Raw genomic sequence first — 20,997 nt, 5'->3', positions numbered from 1 at the left:
ATATGTCCTTGTCGTCCCATCTGCTCTATTGAATAGTTGGACTGAACTTCATTACGCTGTGAATCAAGCAGACACAAGTGAATAGCAAGGGATGTCTTTTTGAATGAGAATACTGCATTTTGTCACTTTTTAAGCAATGAGATGGAGAAGGTGGTTGTAAATTTTACCTTATTTGATGCACATAGAAATGATGAAACAAGTGTTAAAGACCACATAGAAATATTAAAAATATATTTTAGTCAATGACAGTACTATTTCTGACTTATCTGTGCCATGCAGTGCTGCTTTAACTTCACCCATGCATAAATTTAATACAAGTTTATTTTTGTTCTGTTCATTCTGAATGAAAGCTGGTTCGGAAAATACTAGTATCTAATGCTATTGCCTTCCACCAGTGTTAATGAGGGCATTAAGATCATCAATAACATTTATAACCCTAAAAAATAAACTTTATCTGTATTTTTATTCTTTCTTGTCTTTTCTGTGCCATGTTACTGCGCTAGTATAACCACATATGGATATCGTATCAGTAAACTTTTCACTTTAATCTGTATCACTGTTGTTCTTGCCAGTCGATGACAAATGCAGGACTAGTGCTGTGCCCTGGTGTGGCAGAGAGAGAATGAGTCCACTACATTTCTCCAGGACAGCAATATTCGGATAAGCATACTTTGGATGTAGTGTCCCATTCGGTAAAGACATTTCAGTTCATAGGGCAAAATAAGTACAGTCTTACAGACATGCTCATTCAATATTTTTAGTTAAAAAACAACAACAACAAAAACAACAATGAAAACAACCACAACCAAACCCCCCCAAAAACTAGAAAATATTTTTAGGGCAAAAACCATAGAGGTCATCTTATATCTCACTAAAGTTTTATCAGTTGAGAATTTACGATATATGAAGTATCTTTTCTTAAAGTAAATAAAAATGTTATTATCTTCTAAAATTAAATGCACTTCTCCCACCTCACCGTTTGTCTCCTGTTGCCATCTTTTTGTTCAAGGGTAAGGCCTATGTCATCCAACTTTGTCTAACAGTCAGGCCTTCAGACAGTGGTGATGTTTAGAGAGTCTCTAAGGCCAACAGGAAGGGGAAGAGTGAGGTCTGGAGACTGCTCTCAGAGTTGCTCCTGATTTAACTGAGATCTAGCAAAGAGGACGTTGTGCCTGAGAGCACAGAAGGGAAAATGTCTGGGCTGACCGCTGTGGGCCTATACAGAAAAACAAAGGCTGAAGGGAAATCTCCAGGAACTGTAGCCATCAAGGGAGGAAACTCATGAATTCACACTTGTGTTACTGATTTTCTGAGAAGTGGATTTCAAAGGACACAGCCACCATAATTCCTGGCACAAATGATCCTTGTCTGTCTCTGAAAGAACTGCGTGGCATACTCAATGCAGGACAGGTACTTGTCACCTGCATAAAAGAAAATTCATAATCAGTATAATGGGATTTTGTGTTATGTTTTCGTGCAATCAGCGTTTTCATTGTGTCTAGCACTGTAAGGCATTGCAGACTTCAGTCATACGATGAAAGAGGATGTTTTAAATACCACAGTAGTTTACCAAAAACTACACCTGAAAGTAGAAGGTTTTGCAACGCCTTGGACATTGCTAGGTAAATTCACATGGATTGAAAAGATCTTCCAGACTAAACCTATCAATCAGGAAGAATTTCTTTTCTTGAATTTTCTTCTAAGCTATAAAAAAGTGCCAGCTCCAGAGGTGCCTCTAGGTAACTAAGTGTGGGGTCAGAAAAGCTCTGAGAGACAGAGGCTCTGTAGCACCACAGTTCAAATGCCCCCTTAGACATAGCTACCCTCCGCGTGGGCAGCTGCAGCCGTTTGGGCTTTTCTGTCTCTGTCATGTCTCCTCTCAGGCGCAGTGGCCAGCACAGGTCACTTGTCTTACAGTGGCGGGAGGGGGGGTGTTAATGGTGTGCCCTTGCCCCGGCTGAGAGATCTAGCAGTGTTTCTGTCAGAAATTATTCTGGAAGTTGCCCTCAACATAACTGAACACCGACACACCAAGTGCCGACAATTTTTTCATACAACGCCTCACTTGGATCAATTTACCTTTTCCCTTTCCAACAGCTGAGACGTTTAACTATGCATTTTATAAGAACTTGCTAAATTAGAGTTTCTATGACCTTCCTGTCATGTTTTCAGACTGGATCTGACCACATGAAATTCCAGTACTGCATTTATAAGGCAGAGCACCAGGCAATCACTTTGCAGTTCTTGCTATGGGCCACCACAAAATGGCAATGCAGTCTCACTTCTTGCAAAAAGGAGGCTGCCAGAGAAAATGAAATTCAGATTCTTATTGTAGTTACTTGACACCCATGCCAAGAAATGTTGTTTCTGATCCAAACCAAATCTTATAATTGAAATCAAATTTAACTATCAAGGGACAATTCACCTCCTGTTGATTAATTTGCAATTATAATTTATGTCTTAATGTCATCCAATAATTATATGTATTCCTTAATGGAAAAATCCTTGCTGACATACTCTGACATAGTTCCTGCTCTCCCTTCCTTCTACTACCTTCTTCCTCTAAAACAATGGAGAAGATACACTGAATAGAGAAAGGTGTAGTAATGAATAGATTTCCTTCACTAAACTCTTTGCTAGTGTTTTGTCTTCATTTTAGAGATAATAGAGCTAGGTCACTACTGATGGTCTAAGAAATGTCATCCTGTACTCTTTGTACCACTTTGCCTAAGCTGGGTTTGGAGCACAACAAAGATGTTGTTGTTACAATGCCTATCTTATTGTTCCAGACAAAAGCAACATAGCCTTCGCACTTGCTGGCAGTGTCTCAGAGTTAAGTCTTCTTTCGAGGGGTCAGATCTAGAGATTTTAATTCAGAAAGCTTAAAATGCCGAATAAAAACTGCAAATAACTCTTCCTTATCCACAGACATGCCTGAAATCCTTCTGTGGCCCTTCACTCTACAAGGCACAGCCTTTGTCTTTTAGCTTTGAAGTGCTCTGTATAGAAACACCTTTTCCCTCGAATTACATGCCTTCGTCTTCTTGGTGGGTGAAGTACATACACAGGTATCCTACTTCATCTTCATGGCTTTCCTCAGTCAACAAAGGATCACATGCATTATTTGTATGAATAATCCACAATCAATTGCTTACCTTCTACTCCCTCATATATAGACAACATGACTATGGCACCTTTGATTCCTGTAGATTAAATAAACTACAGAAAACATGACAGGTTGCTGACTGATGACAAAATGCCACAATATGTGGGAATAAACGGGGTTTGCTACAGGAGGAATTTTTGAATTAAGCAGTCAAGGAAATGTTAAAGATTATTTTTCCTTCCCATAAAAGCCTGAGGTTTCAGTTCTTCCCTCCACCCTCTCACTTTGAATTACATCAAGACTGATGTTTTTGCTAAAGCAGAAAACATAAGAGAAAGAACCTTTACTTCAAAATCAGCTTGTTCAAAAACATCTTATTCAAAAATAGCTAACCATCCTTCAGTTAGTCTGTTCTTATGTCTACCATGACACCAGGTTCCCTGTTTATCTAGTGTCAAGTTTCTTTGCATTTTTTCTATTAACACTAATCAACCTTGTATAAATGAACATTTACCTTACTGATAATGGCTTTTCTGAAAGATGTGAGAATCTCTTTTTAATATTTATTTTTGAAAGGAAATGCATCTGAGCATCTCTAATTCCTAGGAAAGCTACATCTATTCTTTTCACGTTTAGAACTAGTCACCCACTGATATATATCACAAGGGCTAGATTAGTGTAGAAAATGCACCTTTCTGAAGGCAACTTTTTCAGATCTTGAAAAAAGGAACACTTTTGTAACACAAGCTCTCCTTTTTCATTTGAAGAAGATCTTTACTGTCCTGGATACTATTGCACTGTAACTACACAGCTAGGAGAGCTTGTTAAAAGATATTGCAGAGAAAAGTGAGTGACTTTCATTATTTGCTCAGCAAGATGTGTGGAAATACATGATATCACTTTTCAGAGAATGTAAAGCACTCTGCTTGCTGCAATTCTTTCATCAGCTTGCCCCACACTTTTCTGAAATGGCCTCTTTGTCACTGCAAGAAAATATTACTTCTATAATGACAACTACAGTAAGGATGGCAGGCAGGTGAAAGCAATGAATATTACTCCAAAAAGATAGCATTTCTCATGTTTCATCCTTTTGGGCAGAAAAGCAAAGAAAAGGACAAATGATTATAGTATATGAAAATGATCTTGACTTTCCTACCACGTTAACGTCAGATTAAGCAAATAATGACAGATTCTAAACCTGATGCAATTACATAAATTTGTAAGGAGGAACTAATTACTCTGCGAAACAATTTATGTGTTTGCGATATAGCTATCTTCCCATTTTGACTAGGTTACCGTCATTTTATTATGGAGCCAGGAATCTGCCGCTTTTGACAGATGTCAGAGACTTGCTTAGAGAGATAAACTAATGTATTACTAAACATGTTACCAGAAGTTTAAGAAAGGTGGTGAAGGTTGTATTTTCAGAGTCTCCACTATTAATCACATCTGGATAATATAGACTCATGACTAGGTGCTTGCCATCCTTCTGGTTGACCAGCTGGTTTCTAGTCAATTTTTTTAACAATCTGAAACTGATGGCCTTTTCAGGGTAAAAAAAAAAAAAAAAAAAAATCCCCCACAGCTTCCCTCAAGATCTATCTGGTCTTTGCTGAGGTACCATTAATGAGAACTTTACAATGATTATTCAGTTGCAATGGGATAGGACCCAAAGTTTATATCATTTCCTATCCAGCAGCCCTATCAGGGAAGGGAAGTTTGGTTTAGCCCCTAAATGTGGTAATACATACAAATAACTAGAATATGTCTGAAGCCTGACCTCTGGTTGTGCTTATTCAGTTCTCTTGCTGCAGAAAGCAAAGAGATCATCTGTAGTTTCTCCTGAATTCCCATCCCCCCCCCGAGATCTCTGGAAGGGATTTCTGTTAGCCACCAGGCTCATATCATGTCCTCACTTGAAAATTTGTCACCCTGATGAATAAATTCACCCATCAATATGCTGAACAGCCATCCTGGTTAACCAGGGCGTGCCCTCTGAGAATATTAAGAAATAATGGTCTAATATGCATAGATGCTTGCAGAGAACTCTCAGTGCCCTAAAATTAAGGATTTTACAAGCCTAGCCTTTACCCTGAGACTCAAACGCTGCTGCTACAGCTCTAACTGCACTTTGGCTGAGTGAAGGCTCCTTGCAGATCCCTTCTGAGATAACATTCCTTTGCCTCACTCTTTGAGAAGCATTAAACTGTCCCTGTATTTCTCCTTCTGGGAAGGACGCAGGGACATGACGAAGACAAGTCCTTTACTATTGGCTCTGGTCAGACAGCCACAGATGTAAATTCTTCTTTGTTGGGTGAACCCCCCCAGAGCTGGGTTCTCCTTACCTCTCTGCAATGGGAAAAATGCATTTACAGACTTGCTGTGACTACTTAGCGTTGGCTATTTGAGCACATAAATCTTCATCCCCAAGATAACAGACAAGGTAGTCATTGACTGTTTCTTGGGGCCTCACTCCCTAGTTAGAGTTGCAACTCCAGGGGCAGGTTTTTTCCAGTTTGAAAATGCGGTTGCTGTCCCTCTTCCTTAAATTTACAATCCCCTTTAGGCTTATTTAAGCTGACCCAGTCTCAGGAACCGTAAAACTGTTCTAGTTATTCTAGTAAAACTATTCCGCTGTAAAACTGTTCCAGTACCATGTAAGGTAATGCCTCTCACCTGTCTGTGAGCCTGTATTTGCCTATAAAATTTAGTTTTCTGAAAAGAGCAAGACAGCCATTTTCCCTGACAGTCCTGTACCTTGAGCCAGAGAGAGAAGGCACGTCTCCAGCAGATCTGTGCTGGTTCCCACCAAAGTCCTTCAGGGCTGCAGACATGGGGAGGCAGAAAGCACTGCTCACTCTCTCGTGTTGGTAAGACATGATGGCAAGTTGAAATGCAAGTTTCCAGTAGGGAGGAATAGTTTTTTTCTCAATCTTTTATTGAGGTCCTGTGTCTGAACCCAAGCTATGTCGGATGTCCCCGTGCCACCGAGAGCACAAGCACAGCTGCCAGGTGGTCACCTGCACTAAACTTGTATAGCTTGCAGACACGAATCACACCCCAGGCCGTGCCCCTGAGACTCTATTAAGCACCCTTCCTTCTCTGACACCTGCCACTCTCCCGCGACGCCATAGACTGTTCTAACATTCCCCTCCGTCGCACCGCCACTTTCTAGCAGGAATTACCTTGAGTTTTCAGCCCTGTCTCCATATTTTACCCACTTGTCTGACAGCAGCTGACACCGACGCTGTTGGCTATGAGGTATCTGTCTTGCCTAACTTTGCTGTTGTTATTAAACAGCAGGTGGGCAGTAAAGGCTGAGGGGAAAAGACGGTTTAGAAAATGTCTTTTTGTTTTGTTGTTGGATTGACTCCATCAAGTTACAGCTGTATCTTATTTTGACATAGGTACCAAAGTGAAATGGGGTGGATAATATTGCAAGGATTAAGATTGATAGATCTTTGAGGCTGTTCTCCTTTCTTGGGTCAGGAGAAATAAATGTCAAACTAATAATTATATAACACTCACTATAGGATTTATTGATTTTATTTTGAAGCTGAATAATTTTTTTATCAAAAGGAACTAATTTTTAAAAGACTGAAGAAAACCCTAACGCATAGGTGATTATTTGCGCTGTAAATGGATGCATGGTATCTGCTTCCAGTTTTTCAGTTCAAATCTAAATGGAGTGAGAAAAAATTAAAATGTGTTGTTGCTTTCTGAAAGCCATGCATTGACACATATGAAATGAGCTTTCAATCTAAAAGCAAAAGTAGTTACATTTCATTTAGGTAGTATGAGTAAAAATAGCAGCAAAGTTCAGCAAGAGAGACAGCTAAAATGTTAATCCAGAGTGCCCAGCAGGATTTTCCGAGCTGCAGTAAGTCCACGAAGCCATGAAAGCACCTTCTATATCATGACATATACAAGTGCTTGTGGTGAAATCTTTTTTTCAATGTATTTTCAGGATTTAACAGTACCAAATAAGGTGGTAGTATCTGAATGTCAAAGAAGAGTGGTTTAATCATATTCTTAATGTGCAGGACAGGTACCAGTCTCATCAACAGCAGTTTTCCGTAACTTAAAGTTACTGAAAGTTTCTCTAAGAAGAAATAAACTCTGGGATTGTGTGGGACCTTCTCTCTACATATTTTATACAGGTCCCACAGGAAAAAAGAAACACAAGCAACTAGAAAAATTGGAAAAAATTATGTGTGGCTAAAGTTTGAATGCTGGAGTTTGAGTCACATCTCTCTATATTTCTAATGACATTTTCAGAGGAAAAAACCTTCCAGCTAGGACCAGGAGGATTTACCCTTCCTTCCCATAAACGGTTATGTTTGCCAGAAATGTGCATCTATCCATCATGAAATCAGTTAGGAATTAAAGCAGTAGTTAAGAGAAAATGAAAAACAGGAGTCTAATATAGATTACCCTCCAGAAGAAGAAATCTGCTTGGAGTACGGGAGGTCTCAGATTAGTTCTTTCCATATTCTGCTTTCCAAAATGAAGGCAGGGGATGCCACCACTGTACCAGAGATATTTGTTTCCACTTCTTTCATTATGAATACTCCAACACAAAATGTTTGGTTAAGCAGAAATCCTTCCAGGTTATCATTCAGCAAGGCAAAAATGAAGAAAAAAAGATTGCATAGTCAAGTTAAATTGAATTGTATACATCAGTATGTATATTTAAGGAAAATTAATTTTGTGTGTGTGTATATATATATATGCAAAAATATCTAGAATAGCCCCTTAGAAATTGTTTTTTATGAAAGTTGTGGCTGGCCCATTAGAGAAAAAAAGAAATAACCTAGAGATGATATGACTAAAGGTAGGAAGAATGACTCTGAATTTGGACTTGCCATGAACAATAAATAGCTTTGTGGCTTTTTCAGTGAATGGGGATGTATATACATCTATATGAGCGTGCGCATGACAGTGACTCATAGAAACACATTGGCACGTAACAGGGCCCTGGTGCCTCACCGGGCTGCCAGCACAAGCACCGCCGAGGGCTGAAGTGCCCACGCTCCCTTCCAGGCTGTCGCCTCTGCATTTCACAAGGTGCTTCGTCCCCCTTTTCTGCCCAGGGCACCACAGCTTTGTGGCAAAGCAGGTACCTAAACCCGTGCCACCCCCGGCTCGTCCCTCTTTCACCTTTTCTACGTCAGGCTCTTGCCGTGCTCCCTAAGCCCAGAGTGGTGTTCAGGGCTCTGCTTCGGTGAAATTGGCCAGCGCAGAGCTGCAGACTGTAGTTTCCCCTGATGTTTGCTGCTCTTACTTTCTGAAATAAGCTTTATGGGCTTCTGACTTATGCAGGGTCTGCTCCCTGCAGGGTCTCAGGTTACCTGAAATTCGGTCAGTTCGTCTGCTGCTTTTCTCCCTCTACCGAGAAAGGCTCCCGTTCTGGATATGAGGACCTTAGGGCATGGCAAATCTACTCCCCTTTGCTGTTTGTGCAGTGATTAACCATACTCACTGTTTAAAAAGATGTGGCTTGTTTCAGGCTGCAGTTCCCTGGGTTTGGGCTGCAGCTACCAGTCCTTGCTGCGTATCTCTCTCCTGGATTAGAGAGCCCTTCACTTTCCAGTGTTTTCTCCCTTTAAAGGTACTTATGCCCAGCATTCCACTCACTTCTCTGATTCCTTTTGGATAACTTAAACAGATTAAGCTCTAAGTACCTACTTGAAAGGGACTTTCTATACACCCAAACTCATTTTTACATCTCTCTTTGGCATCTCTTCACATTTTCAACAACCTTGTTATAAATGTTAGACAAAAATCCTACATGACGTTCCAATAGAAAAGCAAAATCACTTCTTTCCTTCTATTCACTCTTTTTCTCTGCGTCCAAGTATTGCATTAGGCCTTTTTGACCCACCATTACATGGTAGCTCCAATTGAGTTGTCTATGCACTGTGAATCCCTACATTTTCTCTGAGACATTCTTTTCCAGGACGCCTATTTCCTGTTCTATTTGTATGCTTTCCATTCTTTTTTTTCCCCCTTTTTTCTTTCTTTTTTTTTTTAATTGTGTAAAACTCCTCATTTGGCTGTATTACAGGTTTTTATTCAAACGGGCAGGATTTATCAAGCAATTCAGACTGTTCTACTGAACAATACAAACCCCACCAGTGCTGCAATGCTGTAAGCCCTCCTATGCTGCTTGATAAGGTCTCTCTAGAGAAACTTCCCTCAGGACGTGCTGGGAAGAACTGGCTTGCTACTGCACTTTCAGGCTGGCTCTACTGTGCTCACTTCACTCTCATAATAATTGCAATACAGCATGCTAACAACTAGATGAACTGCGCATTTGCCACTTTCTTAGCCATTAATCAACCTTTGCACAAATTTTGCCTCTTACATGACATTTCCTTACCTCTCTTCTAAGTTCAAAACAAATGCTTAGAACAACAACAACAAAAAGTATTTATCAATTATTAGACACAAAGAGACTCAAGCTAAGGGTGTGGGTAAATAGTTACTAATTTTTAAAATATATATATATATATATATATATATAACATCCCTGAAGAAATCTAATAAAAAAGTGGATCTTCCTCAAGAAGCCACAGCCCAGCAAAAAGTCATTACAATCCATATAACTAAGCTGTAGGACTGTGTATAAACACAAGGGAATATAGGTTACTATCCATAGTAATTTAGGCAAATTTATTTTTCTCACTATACATTTTACATGTATGCATGTATATATTTTATATATATACTTGTAGCATATGTTTTTATACATAGTACATATTTAAGAATGTTAACAAAACATTTGCCCTGGACAGGGGGTTTTTTTTGTTTCCAGAATTTTGCCCATAACCAAAAAAAGCAAATTTCCTTTTTAGGAAATGGGCAATTCTGTAAGATTTTAAATAGTTTCCACACATTTTTATTGAAAGAAGCTTACAGAATGCCAATAGATTTAATTAAGTTCTAACTGTATAGCAAAGATCATCCTCACCCACTGACCTGGCCCTCCACTGATTGCTCATCTTCTGCTTCTACGCTGCTCACCAATTTTTAATTTGCAAAAGACAAAGAGCACACTGTGTGGGATTTGCTTATATATTTAAAAATAAATTAGAACATGTATATCTGTATATCTCTTATGCAATAGTCATGGAGGAAAAGGACTTTCCTAGAGCCCTCTGGGATCTTCCCCTACAAAAAAACCAACCACCCAGAGTAGCTGATAGTTTAGATGTGCTCTTAATCTTCTCCTGACACCTCTGCTTTTCCAGTATGAATCATGCCTCTGTTGGTGAGCTGCTGCAGAAACTAGCATGCAATTTAAAGCTATGCTATTAAACAAAAAAAAGTTTCCTCTGACTGGCGGTTGTTATAATTGCTTATATAAATACAAATTTGCAGTACACCCAAGGAATGTATAGGAAGATGTTTTTCTCAACACAGCTTTAATAAAAAATAGTAAATTGTGAAAATTATTTAATGTCAGTCTTTTAAAGAGAGGCTTATTTTTGTTCATATTCATCCTTCCCTGTCTTACAGTCAGAATATCCCAAGATCAGGCTCTTTCTTTCCAAAACCAATTTTATTACCATGCTGGTGGGAGAGGCTCTGCTTTGAATGGGGAAGAAGCACCTGGGAGGCCAGGATTTAATATCTATTAAAAAGTTAATTAAAAATTAACATTTTACAATTAAAAAAATAGTAGAAAAGTTTCATAATGTATGTCCATCTGAGATCTACTTTTGGAGGTCTTGACATTTTTTTTGAAAAGCAGACAAACGGTCAACATTCAGAAAGATCTTAACTCTACTGTGGCTTTTAATAAAAATTCTAACATCCCCAAGGTTTAATTAAAACGTTTAAGAAAGAAAAATTACATTATTCCACCTGTTTTACGCTTAGCTTGGGATGAAGAAAATGTAACACATGGTCACCCATGTAATAGTAGGGATTCAGTGCTCTGCTGGTGCTTGTTTCTCCCAGTCACATCAGATTCCTACGATGTCCATGAGAGAAGAAAATCAGGATAGAATGAATATGGGTCAGGCACCAATAAACACAGACTTTTGTAAAAATACTCATTTATACTCTCTGGGCAGTCTTCATTGATCTAGGAGTGTCAATTGCCACTTTTTTTAGGTGCTCATGATCTTGCTAGAAGTTTGTAATACTACCATTCCTAGATTATGGGATTGTCTGGGTTAATATTAAATCTACCACTCAGTAAACAAAACAAATAACTTTCAGGAACAGTTAAACATGCATTTAACATTTTAAAATGCTTCAGAGAGAAATTCAAGTAATGGAAGATGATCCTACAGTCAGTTGCATCTACTAGGGCAGGGAAATTGCACATTCAACTCTCACAATTTACAAACTCGTGGTGAGAGTAGTGGAGAGGAGGGTCAAGACTTACTGCTTTGCCTCTAAGGGTTGTGAAGTATAAACCGCAACGAGTAGGCCATTGCTATAGGAACAAGTTCAGCCTATCTGTCAGTGAACTAACACAAATACTCAAGAAAAATGCTCTCTTTCAAAAGTTAACACTTTAAATGCAAAGAAGGCATCGGATAATGAATCTGTCAAGAAAAATGCTGATTAATAGTTGGTACACATTTTCAATAGATAGTTTCGTGAATCGCTTAGTACTCTTATTTTTACTACTAAAAAACTATAGCATCTTCTGATTAACTCTAACATACATTCTTATTTGTATATATTGAAGAAAAAAGTAAATGGAAAGAGGACTCAAATAAAGACAAGTATGTACTTCAGTGCTTGGCTGGATTGGGGTCATGGTCTCAGTATGCCTATGAATTCATTCACAAATATTCTTGAGCGTGGTTGGTTTTGTTTTGTTCTGTTTCGGTTAGTTTGGGTTTTTTTTCTCAGATATTTTGTTGTTCTTGTTGCTGTAGTACATGTTTGGTTTTAAACAGAAAAGGCCATGTTCAAGATGATTGCAAATTGTAATCCCAGTTAAATTTCAGCCACTTCACCCAAAAAACCCAAAGGGAGTGGTAAGAAATATCCAAACACCATGAACATGTTGTTCTCGTATTTTTAATATGAAGCATTTAGGCTTTTATCTGGACAATAAAAGCTGCAGTAAGACATTTGCCTTAACTCAATATTAAGTGGGTTTTTTTTTTAAAGAAAGACCGTGATACTATTTTACAGAAAGTTTGTTTGGCCAGAAAACTTTCAGTCCAATTCTTAGCCCAGCTCTACTCCAGAGCAATTGATTATCATATGCCCATAGCCCACACCTGTATCTTTTATGGTGCATGAAATTTTTATTGACTAAGTAGTATAAATGAGCATAACACATTAAATTATCCAGAGGAGAGAGATAAATAGATAGCCTCACAGTTATTAGTATCATTTAGTATTAAGCTGCACATTGAAATACATTTAAGTCTCAAGGCAATATGAGAACAACGAAGCATAAAATCAGACAATCAAAATTAAAAAAGGCTTATTCCATTATCACATTTTTTCTATAATCAAGAGTGCTAATAAGCAGTGACAACACCGTTGATTATAGAGCTAGTACAGAAAACACAACATCATCTTCAAAAGATACTGTGTTCTCAGGTAGGGTAGTAGGGAACAGACAAAAAGTGCTGCTTTATTTCTGGAGGCAATGGTGTACTGTCAGGGATGCAGAAGCCTGAGGGTTACAACACAAAGGAAAAACAACAACTATAGGAAGGATGAAATCTGAGCACATTAAAAAAAGTTGGCCCAAATCAGTTGGAAATGTCCCCAAATGTAAAATATACTGTTTGCTGCGGGATGAGTACCACGTCCTCCTAAAGGACTGCAGAAATAAGAAAACGTGCCTGCCGTCCCCTTCTGTTTCACAGCGTAGCGCTGCCTCTGGACCCTCTGAGGCAGCTGGGTGTGCGTTGTCAGTCCACTTGTCTGGATCAAGAAACAAATGAAGCTGGGGTGTGCCTATATATTAAATCCTAGCTTCTGAGGTCAGGCAAACCTTTCTCCTTGGGGGGCTTCCTGGTCCTCAACCACACCCGCATGGTAGCTCCTTACTCTCATCCTCATTATTACATGGTTAATGGATCAATTTAGTCTCTTTTCACAAATAGGATGTCACAAATGTGAGATGATGGAAGTATAACCTGTCTCAGTAGGTTTCTGAAGTCTGAGAATCACGCTATATCTTTTTCTGGGCTGGAAGATGGGGGAGCGAGGGAGGGGAAGACAAGCTTCGGGATGGGAGGATGATACATAATTCACGCTTTAACACAATGCTTTGTCTGCTTTGAAATTCTTCTCAGATATGATTTTAAATCATCCTGTATCCCCAGACCACTTGCAAATGGGCACTTTTGAAAGCATTTCAGCTTAAGCCTTGAGAAGACTTTGCTCTCAGCGCATACTGAGTCAGGCTAAGACCTCTCATAGTTTCCCCACAGCCCTATCAAGGTGCAACGATGAACCATTTTGAATTATGAGTCTGTAAGTGTTTTAATAAGAACTTGAAGAGCAATGGCTTAACTACTCACCTATAGCAAATAATTCTTTCATATCTCTAATTTCTACTTTTTCCTTACAGTGATAGCCCACGTTCATTTCTGACAAAAGAGGAGGCTAAAGGGGGTAGAAGAGGATTAAGTACCAACTCAGAATATATTTTTCTAAGGGTTTTGAACCTTCAAGTATAGGTTAATATTTGCATTATTCAGTCATTCATTCTCACTTGAACCTTAAATACACTTTTTCTGCTTTCTACTAGGAAATTACATATTCTTCTCTTGTAAAATTCTGTTAGCATCCTACTCTCTTCCAAATCTCGAGTTTCAGTATTATATGTTCCTTGTTGCCTTTATATACACCCCAGACTTGTAAAGTTACACTAAATTTTAGATTATTTTATTCATTGTGTATATTTCTGCAGAACATATGTTCTGAATAAAATTATAATGAATTTGAGGGTGATGTATATGTAAATATATATGTAAGATTGGTCCATGCTTTTGACAGGGGCCCAGAAGAGATCTAGTAAAAAAGTTTAGCTATCCTCTAAGTCAGAAAATAATGTTATACAATATAGCAGTGAAATGATAATATAAAATACGTATCTGTGGCATGTATGGATCATTTATCATATGTCTTGTCCACGTATCTGTAGAAAACAAGGTGGATGTATCAACTCATAAGAAAAATATGTTAAAAAACCAGGATTTACTCTTACCACAGTTGTCATCTTAATTCATTTCTCCATGAAAAAGTTTGGATTTTCATATATTTCTTTCACACATACAGATCCATAATGTAACTGTTGAAAAATAACATCTGTTTACATTTCTTTTATGCGTTTTCTGTTGATCAGGAAATCAAACTAGTAATTTTCAAGATGCATATGCTTCCTATTTTTCATCCTTGGAAAAATGTCTTTCATCTTTGGAACATCTTATGTCTGGGATGGTTTGGTCTAGAAATTAAAATGTTACTATATTTTTGTGGTAATTTTGTGGGCTCATTCTATGACTATTTTGGATCATATATGTAGTTACAATATCACACAATAAAACGATGAGCCTAAAATCCTTTTGTTTGTCAGCAACAGTAAACTGTCTTTCCAAACAAAATAAGCCAAATTTTGGGGACCATGTCTTTAGTTTTGCATCAAAACCAAGACATATATTAATAAATTTGAACACACAGGTTTGGCCTGTGTTTTGAAGAAAAAACTAAGAGCCTCTGTTGTCCACATAGATATTTTTTACTATCTTGATCTAACAGTCCAAGTATGAATAAAATAAATAACTTCAGAGCCAATTATAAACATTTTAATTTTTTTTTTCAAGAAATACAATCAAAGAATTCTATAGAAGTCCATGCATTTCTTCTTCTTTACCATATGCACATACCTAGGAGTTTCTGTTCTTGAGCAATCTTGAAGGAGATTGTAAGCTCTTTGCCAATTATCCTATATTTATTTTTTTATTATCCTAAAGAAATATACAAAACTGTAAAAGGAATTCATAGAATGAATAGATATTTTCTGGCTCTAATTTTCAGCTATATATTGATGGGATTTTTGTGAATATGTTTTTAGCATTTAGGAATTCCTTTTTCCTATTTTCTGTTGCTAGAACTTTTTAAGGAAAGAGTAAGCATACTTTGCGAGATTCTGGAAAATTGACACTGAGGTTTATCTGTGTCTTCCACACCCAAGATGAATGGGACTTTATGCCTGATCACAAGGATATTGTCTTTTCTCAGTCCATGTCTGTCATTACTTTACAAAAATTATCAACAAAACTTAGTTCCATCCTCATGTGGAATTGCATATAATTAGTTTAGGAGCTAATTTGAGATGTGACATGAATAGCATGGGGCAGGACATCAAGTTGAAGAAGGACATTGGCTAGCTGTAGAAGAGGAAAGATATGGATTCCTTGGAAAGTATTTTACAACAGTAACTTGAGGATAGTTCAGTAAATTATGAATCCATTCTCACAGCCATGCACAGGGAAAAGGAAAAGACAGTTGTGCTGAAGACAGCAACAGGATTGAAATTTGGATTAGTGCTAGGAGACAAGGAGGTTGTTGGAATGATGTTTATACTTGGATGCATTTTTCCCTTCAAGTCACCATCATTTTTGAAGGAAACTGTGAGAAAGTTGATATCCTGAGATAAGATAGAGACCAACAGAGTTGTTACCAAAAGCCCAAACGGCAGGAAGGATGAGCACTTTTCTGAAGAGACACAAGAAGAAGTTTCTGCTGAGCTAGTTCACAATATTATACCAGATTATCATGCCGTAAATTAGGAACTCACTTCTGCAGATGCAATATGTTTAGTGTAGCTCAAGGAGAAACTAAGCACATACTTGGAAGAGAGACATACAGTGAGCTACTAACAAACCATATCAGTCCCAGAAAACCACCTGGAGGACACCTGCAGACTGAGAGATGGGAACAGAGGATGGAAAAGGAAATGTTACACCCATGCTTGCTCTTCCTTAGGTATTTCTGGTGCAATTTTGAGCTTGATGAACCCTCAAACACATCTACTAGTCTCATGTTCTGACAAATGTTATCTTGTTTGCCTTGATGGTTATTATCAAAATAAACCTTCCACAAAAGTGCATTATATCACACTTCAGAAGTGTAGACAAAGAATTACACAAACCCATTGCATTTTGCTGACTGTAACTTCCTTTTTTTTTTTTTAATCTTTTTTTCTCTTTTATAAAGGCACATAACTTCAGTTTCATTTCTGATATATGCTTCAAAAAGACAGACTCCTACTACTACCATCATAGTTGTCATCCTAACCTAAAACAACTAGAACAATATTTCTGGAACTAATTCCCTTACCACACTTTTTAAAAGGTTTGAAAGATGTGTTTTACATTCAGAAAGACTCCTTTTAATAATAAACTGAAAACTAATCTCTATCCATTAAGTTTTTGAAGGTAAGGAGTAATGCCATTTCTTTTGAGACTCATGAGACTTTTTTCATGCAATTAAAAAAAAAAAAATTGTCTGAGATGTTCAGTTCTAATACAGGCTTTTATTACATTCACAGCTACAACATCAGGCTGAGAAGATTGATTGTCTTTTTGTGTGTGTCTTCTTTTGAACTTTATTGGTGTGATATTTATTTTATTATAGAAATGTTTTTGATATAAAGAAAGCGTACATCCATGTCCATCAGATATCCATAAAATCCAATCAGTTTTCCAGGCATAGAAAATATGGAGAATTGATATTTATTTACTTTGAGTTGTTGATATTATTTCAGATCTGTAAAAAGCAAGAAGTTTAAACATTAGTTTCTAACACTTTACAAACTAAAGCATGTAAACACTTAATGTTACAGAATATAAATAATCTGACTGCATTTAACAAAAAGGAGAAAAGGATATTATTGAAGATGACAGTTTCAAGTTACAAAAGGCAAGAGAACAAAGACTTGAATCCTTACTATTAGGGCATTAGTCTTTTTAGACTGGTGTGAGAGAGAGGTTAATCCAGATGAACAGTGGGCAGAAGTAGTGACAGAAGCCTAAAAGAAAGAAGATCGTTTAATACACAGGTTACTTGATTTCACTGCTCTCACACCTGGAAATCTGTGAAGCCAAATCTGTGTTTGTGAAAAGTTAGAAATGTTACTGTTTTGATATCCTGAAACTAGCATCCTTTTAAAATTCCTAAGAATACTAATGCTATGGTAAGCTGGTCAAGCATTAGGCATATGCAAGCATTTGGTGCATCTTCTTAATTAATTGAATTGTCTTTAGTATATCCTTTTGTAGTAACTTCTTAATTTATTTAGCCGTACAACTGTAGCTAATGAGAAAATGATTTTGGAAAAGGGTAGGACAAACTCTAGGGTGATGCTAAGCTCTAGTTTAAGAGGATAGTCTCAGTAAGGGAAAAGAAACAAAAGTAATATTGGTCTTTGCCTTTGTCAGTATGGATGTATGAGTGCTAAAATAGGTGAATCAAATTCTTCTGTTTCATACTAAAGTTTTTTTCTACAATAAAATAGAAACTTTTTTCTTATAGTTTCATTGGTTTTAAAGTCATTAAGATTGCTCAAAATAGTTGTTTAGTTTCTGTTATAATGAAGTTTTAAGGATCAAGCCTATTCTGACACCTGACATGGAACACAGGAACATGAAAATGTTCCCAATTTACTAATTTTTAAGTAAAATAGCACCAGATCAACCCTTTCATCATTTGGTTTTGATTAATTTCTTTTTTCTTTTTTTTTTTCCAATCAAAATTTCTATTTCAAAAAGCTGTATCTGGACCCCTTGGGTAGATTTTTAAACTTTTTTTCTTACAGAAAACAGTAAGTTTTATTGTGTTGTAGTTATAATCTACAATCTGTAGCTAGCTTCTTTCCCAATTATCTCTTCCCTTGTTACCAGGTTCAGACACTGAAAACTGGAATATGTAGGTGTGAGTGATCAGGATGTAGGACCCAGTAGCCAAGATTTTGACCATCTGACTGGACTTAAGTTATACAAGATATTATATTGACTATTGTACTCAATTTATGGTAAGTCTGTGACTTCTTCCCTGCCTAAGCCTTTTTTGTATCAATGAATTAATTTCATTACAAAGGACAGAAGAATGATGCAATGGTGGGAATGGCACAACTCTTCTGGAATGCCAACAGAAGGCGGACAAAGCAACCAACCTCTGACAGGTCCCCTTCATCCCTTCATTGTCAGCTTGACCCCTTAAAAAAAGCCACTGGATGTAGTTTTGGAAATGTCATTCTGAGTGCTAATTCCTTTTTGACTGACAACAGAGAATATTCAACTACAGTTAAAATACCCACTTATTTCTGTGCAAAAATAATAATCAAGGTCCTTCACCGCTTCTCATTTTTTATTCACTCTTTGAGATTCATTCCTACCTTTGATCACCCTATGACACCAGCCTCCATCTTCCTCATGTTTTCATAAACATGTCTGTGCTTCCTTTGATGATATGGAAAGGTTGGTCTTTTAAAAAACCTGCAGAGATGTTCATCCTCTTCATCATCCTGTCTAACATGCACTTTTTTCTTCCAGGATGCCTAGAAGAAATGATAATGTCTAGGCATCTGCTTATTTCAGTTATATCAGCAGTATCTATTTGTTGCCTTTTCTCTCTGCATTTTAGACAAAGAAACACAGAATATTGCATCTAATCCTGCTGTTTTCTTTATTCAGTCATTTCTGGACAGATGCAATGGAGGAGTCATGGCACTGCGTAAGAGATCTACAAACCGTATGACATTTTTTTCCTTCAGAATTTCTTGTCAGGTTATCTCATCTTTTTGACTCCAATTTTTTTTTATTTGCAATGTGTAATAACAGTGTCTTCTTACTGCAATATTCATTTGCAGAGCTCGAACACCGTTGCAAAGGTACCAGATATAAACATTTATTATTCCATGGCTGAAATATCAGAACATAACAAAACCAAGCACAGTATACAGGAGTATCTGTTACACCTTAAATAATTAGAAACTTGCGCCTAAATTACAAATAAATGGTGTATAATTCAGGAGAGGTGAATACTCAATCTCTCCCCAGCACCTTTGTTTTCCCAAATGATCTATGAAATTTTTTTCTGTTGGATGCAGGGTGGATGAGGGTACCCTGAAATCTGCTCAAGGAATCACATCAACTTTCAGTAAAATTAAAGCTACTGTAATCATCAGACATTTTCTTAAAGGCAGGAATACTCTCTGTGCTTCCAAAATGAGACCGGAGCCCATCACCTGGAAACATCACCACACCCTGACCTGGAATCTGTATGGAATTTCCTTTTGCCTTCAGAGGCAGGAAGGTGGTAGGTAAAGGAAAGTAAGCATGAGAGATCATGAGTATTTGATATTTCTGAGACCCAGGAGAACTATTTATGTATGCACTTTGTGTGATTCAATGACTTCTGAGATCAGGCGGACTAGAGGATAATTTTGAACACTCCTCCCACTCGCACACGTGTCTGCATATACTAATTAAAAAAGCATGTTTCAGTAGAAATAGGAAATAAAACAAGCAAAGGAAATAAGACCATGTTTAAAAATTTCTTTTACTTTGGTGTTTTATAAAAACTTCATAAAGAAAACTGAGGAATTTTTAAATGTCAGAATTAAAGCCAACAGCACACATTTAATTCAGTTTCCTCTTAGGAAGCTGCTATCACACCATCTTTAGGTATTTCAATAACATTTTTCATTGTTCCACACACATATTCCACTGTATCACAAATTCTTTATAAGCACTGCCTAAAATCACTGGCACTTATTACATGATCAGAAATTCATTCTTTTATTCTGGCTTTCTTATTCAACATGTGTCCTTTACTATGCACCATCTAAATTCTGTCATTTATACAATGGAATTTTATGGCACTCATCAGAGCAACTGATGATGGGGTTCACACACAAAGCTATATTTCACAACATCCATGTGATGTGAAGACTTACTGTTAACTTTAGCAATTGGAGCTACATCATAGAGAAATAAAAATAAAGCATACTTTCCAAGACGAGAGCACCCAGCCAGCCACTTTGGAAAGATTTAATTTAAGTGCGCATCCTTCATTTTCTGGCTGACCACGCTAGGTCCCAGCTGAGCAGAAGACGTCTGCATTGTGGAAGACACAGCTGGCACGGTGAATAAGGTCTGGATCCAAAAGCAGCGTGACTACATGACGCCTGAGCTTGAAATCCTTTGCAGCTCCATGACACAGCAGGGTCAGCAGGTGGGCCCTTTAAAAATGCAGCTGGCAACCTTAGGAAAGACTTTTTTCGTCTATCTGAGCCGAGATTATTCAGATAATCAGAAGTCTCAAGCTGGATAGCTTTCTCCCTTGCATGCAAGTATGCATGCTGAGGAGCAGCTGGAGACTGATCCAGGCTGTGTGCAAGCTCGCCTTCATTTATCGCCTCTGGATTCAGGGGGCTGACAAAATACACATCAACAATTTTCCAAAACTGACTGCAGATTTGGGAGATTTATTTTATCTTTCTTTGTGGGGTCATATTTCAGAGAGCTTTAGATACCGAATCCCTGAAAAATAGTCCTTAATGTCTCTTCAGCCAGCCTTGCAAGAGCAGACTAGTGAACACACACGCGCCGGTATCACTGCTCAGTGAAAAGCTTTGCAATGAAAACACCCTGGAACACAACCGAAACGCCTCTCTGAGTCACTGCAGGGAGACAGCTGGTCACACTGACGCAGCGACACATTTTGCATTCATTTCTGTGTAAACACACTGCTACAACAGCCTCAGACACAGATCCTTGAAGGCTGGGTCTGGCAACAGGCACTTTGTTGAGGTTGCTGTTGTCAAATAGCACAGGTCGTGTGCCGTTTGCTGCAAAATCCCAGCCTGCTTCTGCTGTGTTAGTTCCAGCTCC

General features: G+C 37.7%; 1 long non-coding RNA gene across 1 annotated transcript; it reads right to left on the bottom strand.

Annotated features, from left to right (window-relative positions):
* Positions 1-16,683: 16,683 nt before the first annotated feature.
* Positions 16,684-20,708, bottom strand: LOC129205081 (uncharacterized). Its single transcript, XR_008576594.1, has 4 exons — positions 20,114-20,708; positions 18,498-18,659; positions 17,052-17,132; positions 16,684-16,870 (listed from the first exon to the last, which is right to left on the bottom strand). It is a non-coding gene; the product is annotated as an uncharacterized LOC129205081 (long non-coding RNA).
* Positions 20,709-20,997: the final 289 nt, after the last annotated feature.

Source organism: Grus americana, chromosome 3 (genome assembly GCF_028858705.1).
Source record: "Grus americana isolate bGruAme1 chromosome 3, bGruAme1.mat, whole genome shotgun sequence".
In the NCBI taxonomy this organism is placed as follows: Eukaryota; Metazoa; Chordata; class Aves; order Gruiformes; family Gruidae; genus Grus; species Grus americana.
This window is presented reverse-complemented; position numbering and strand designations above follow the sequence as displayed.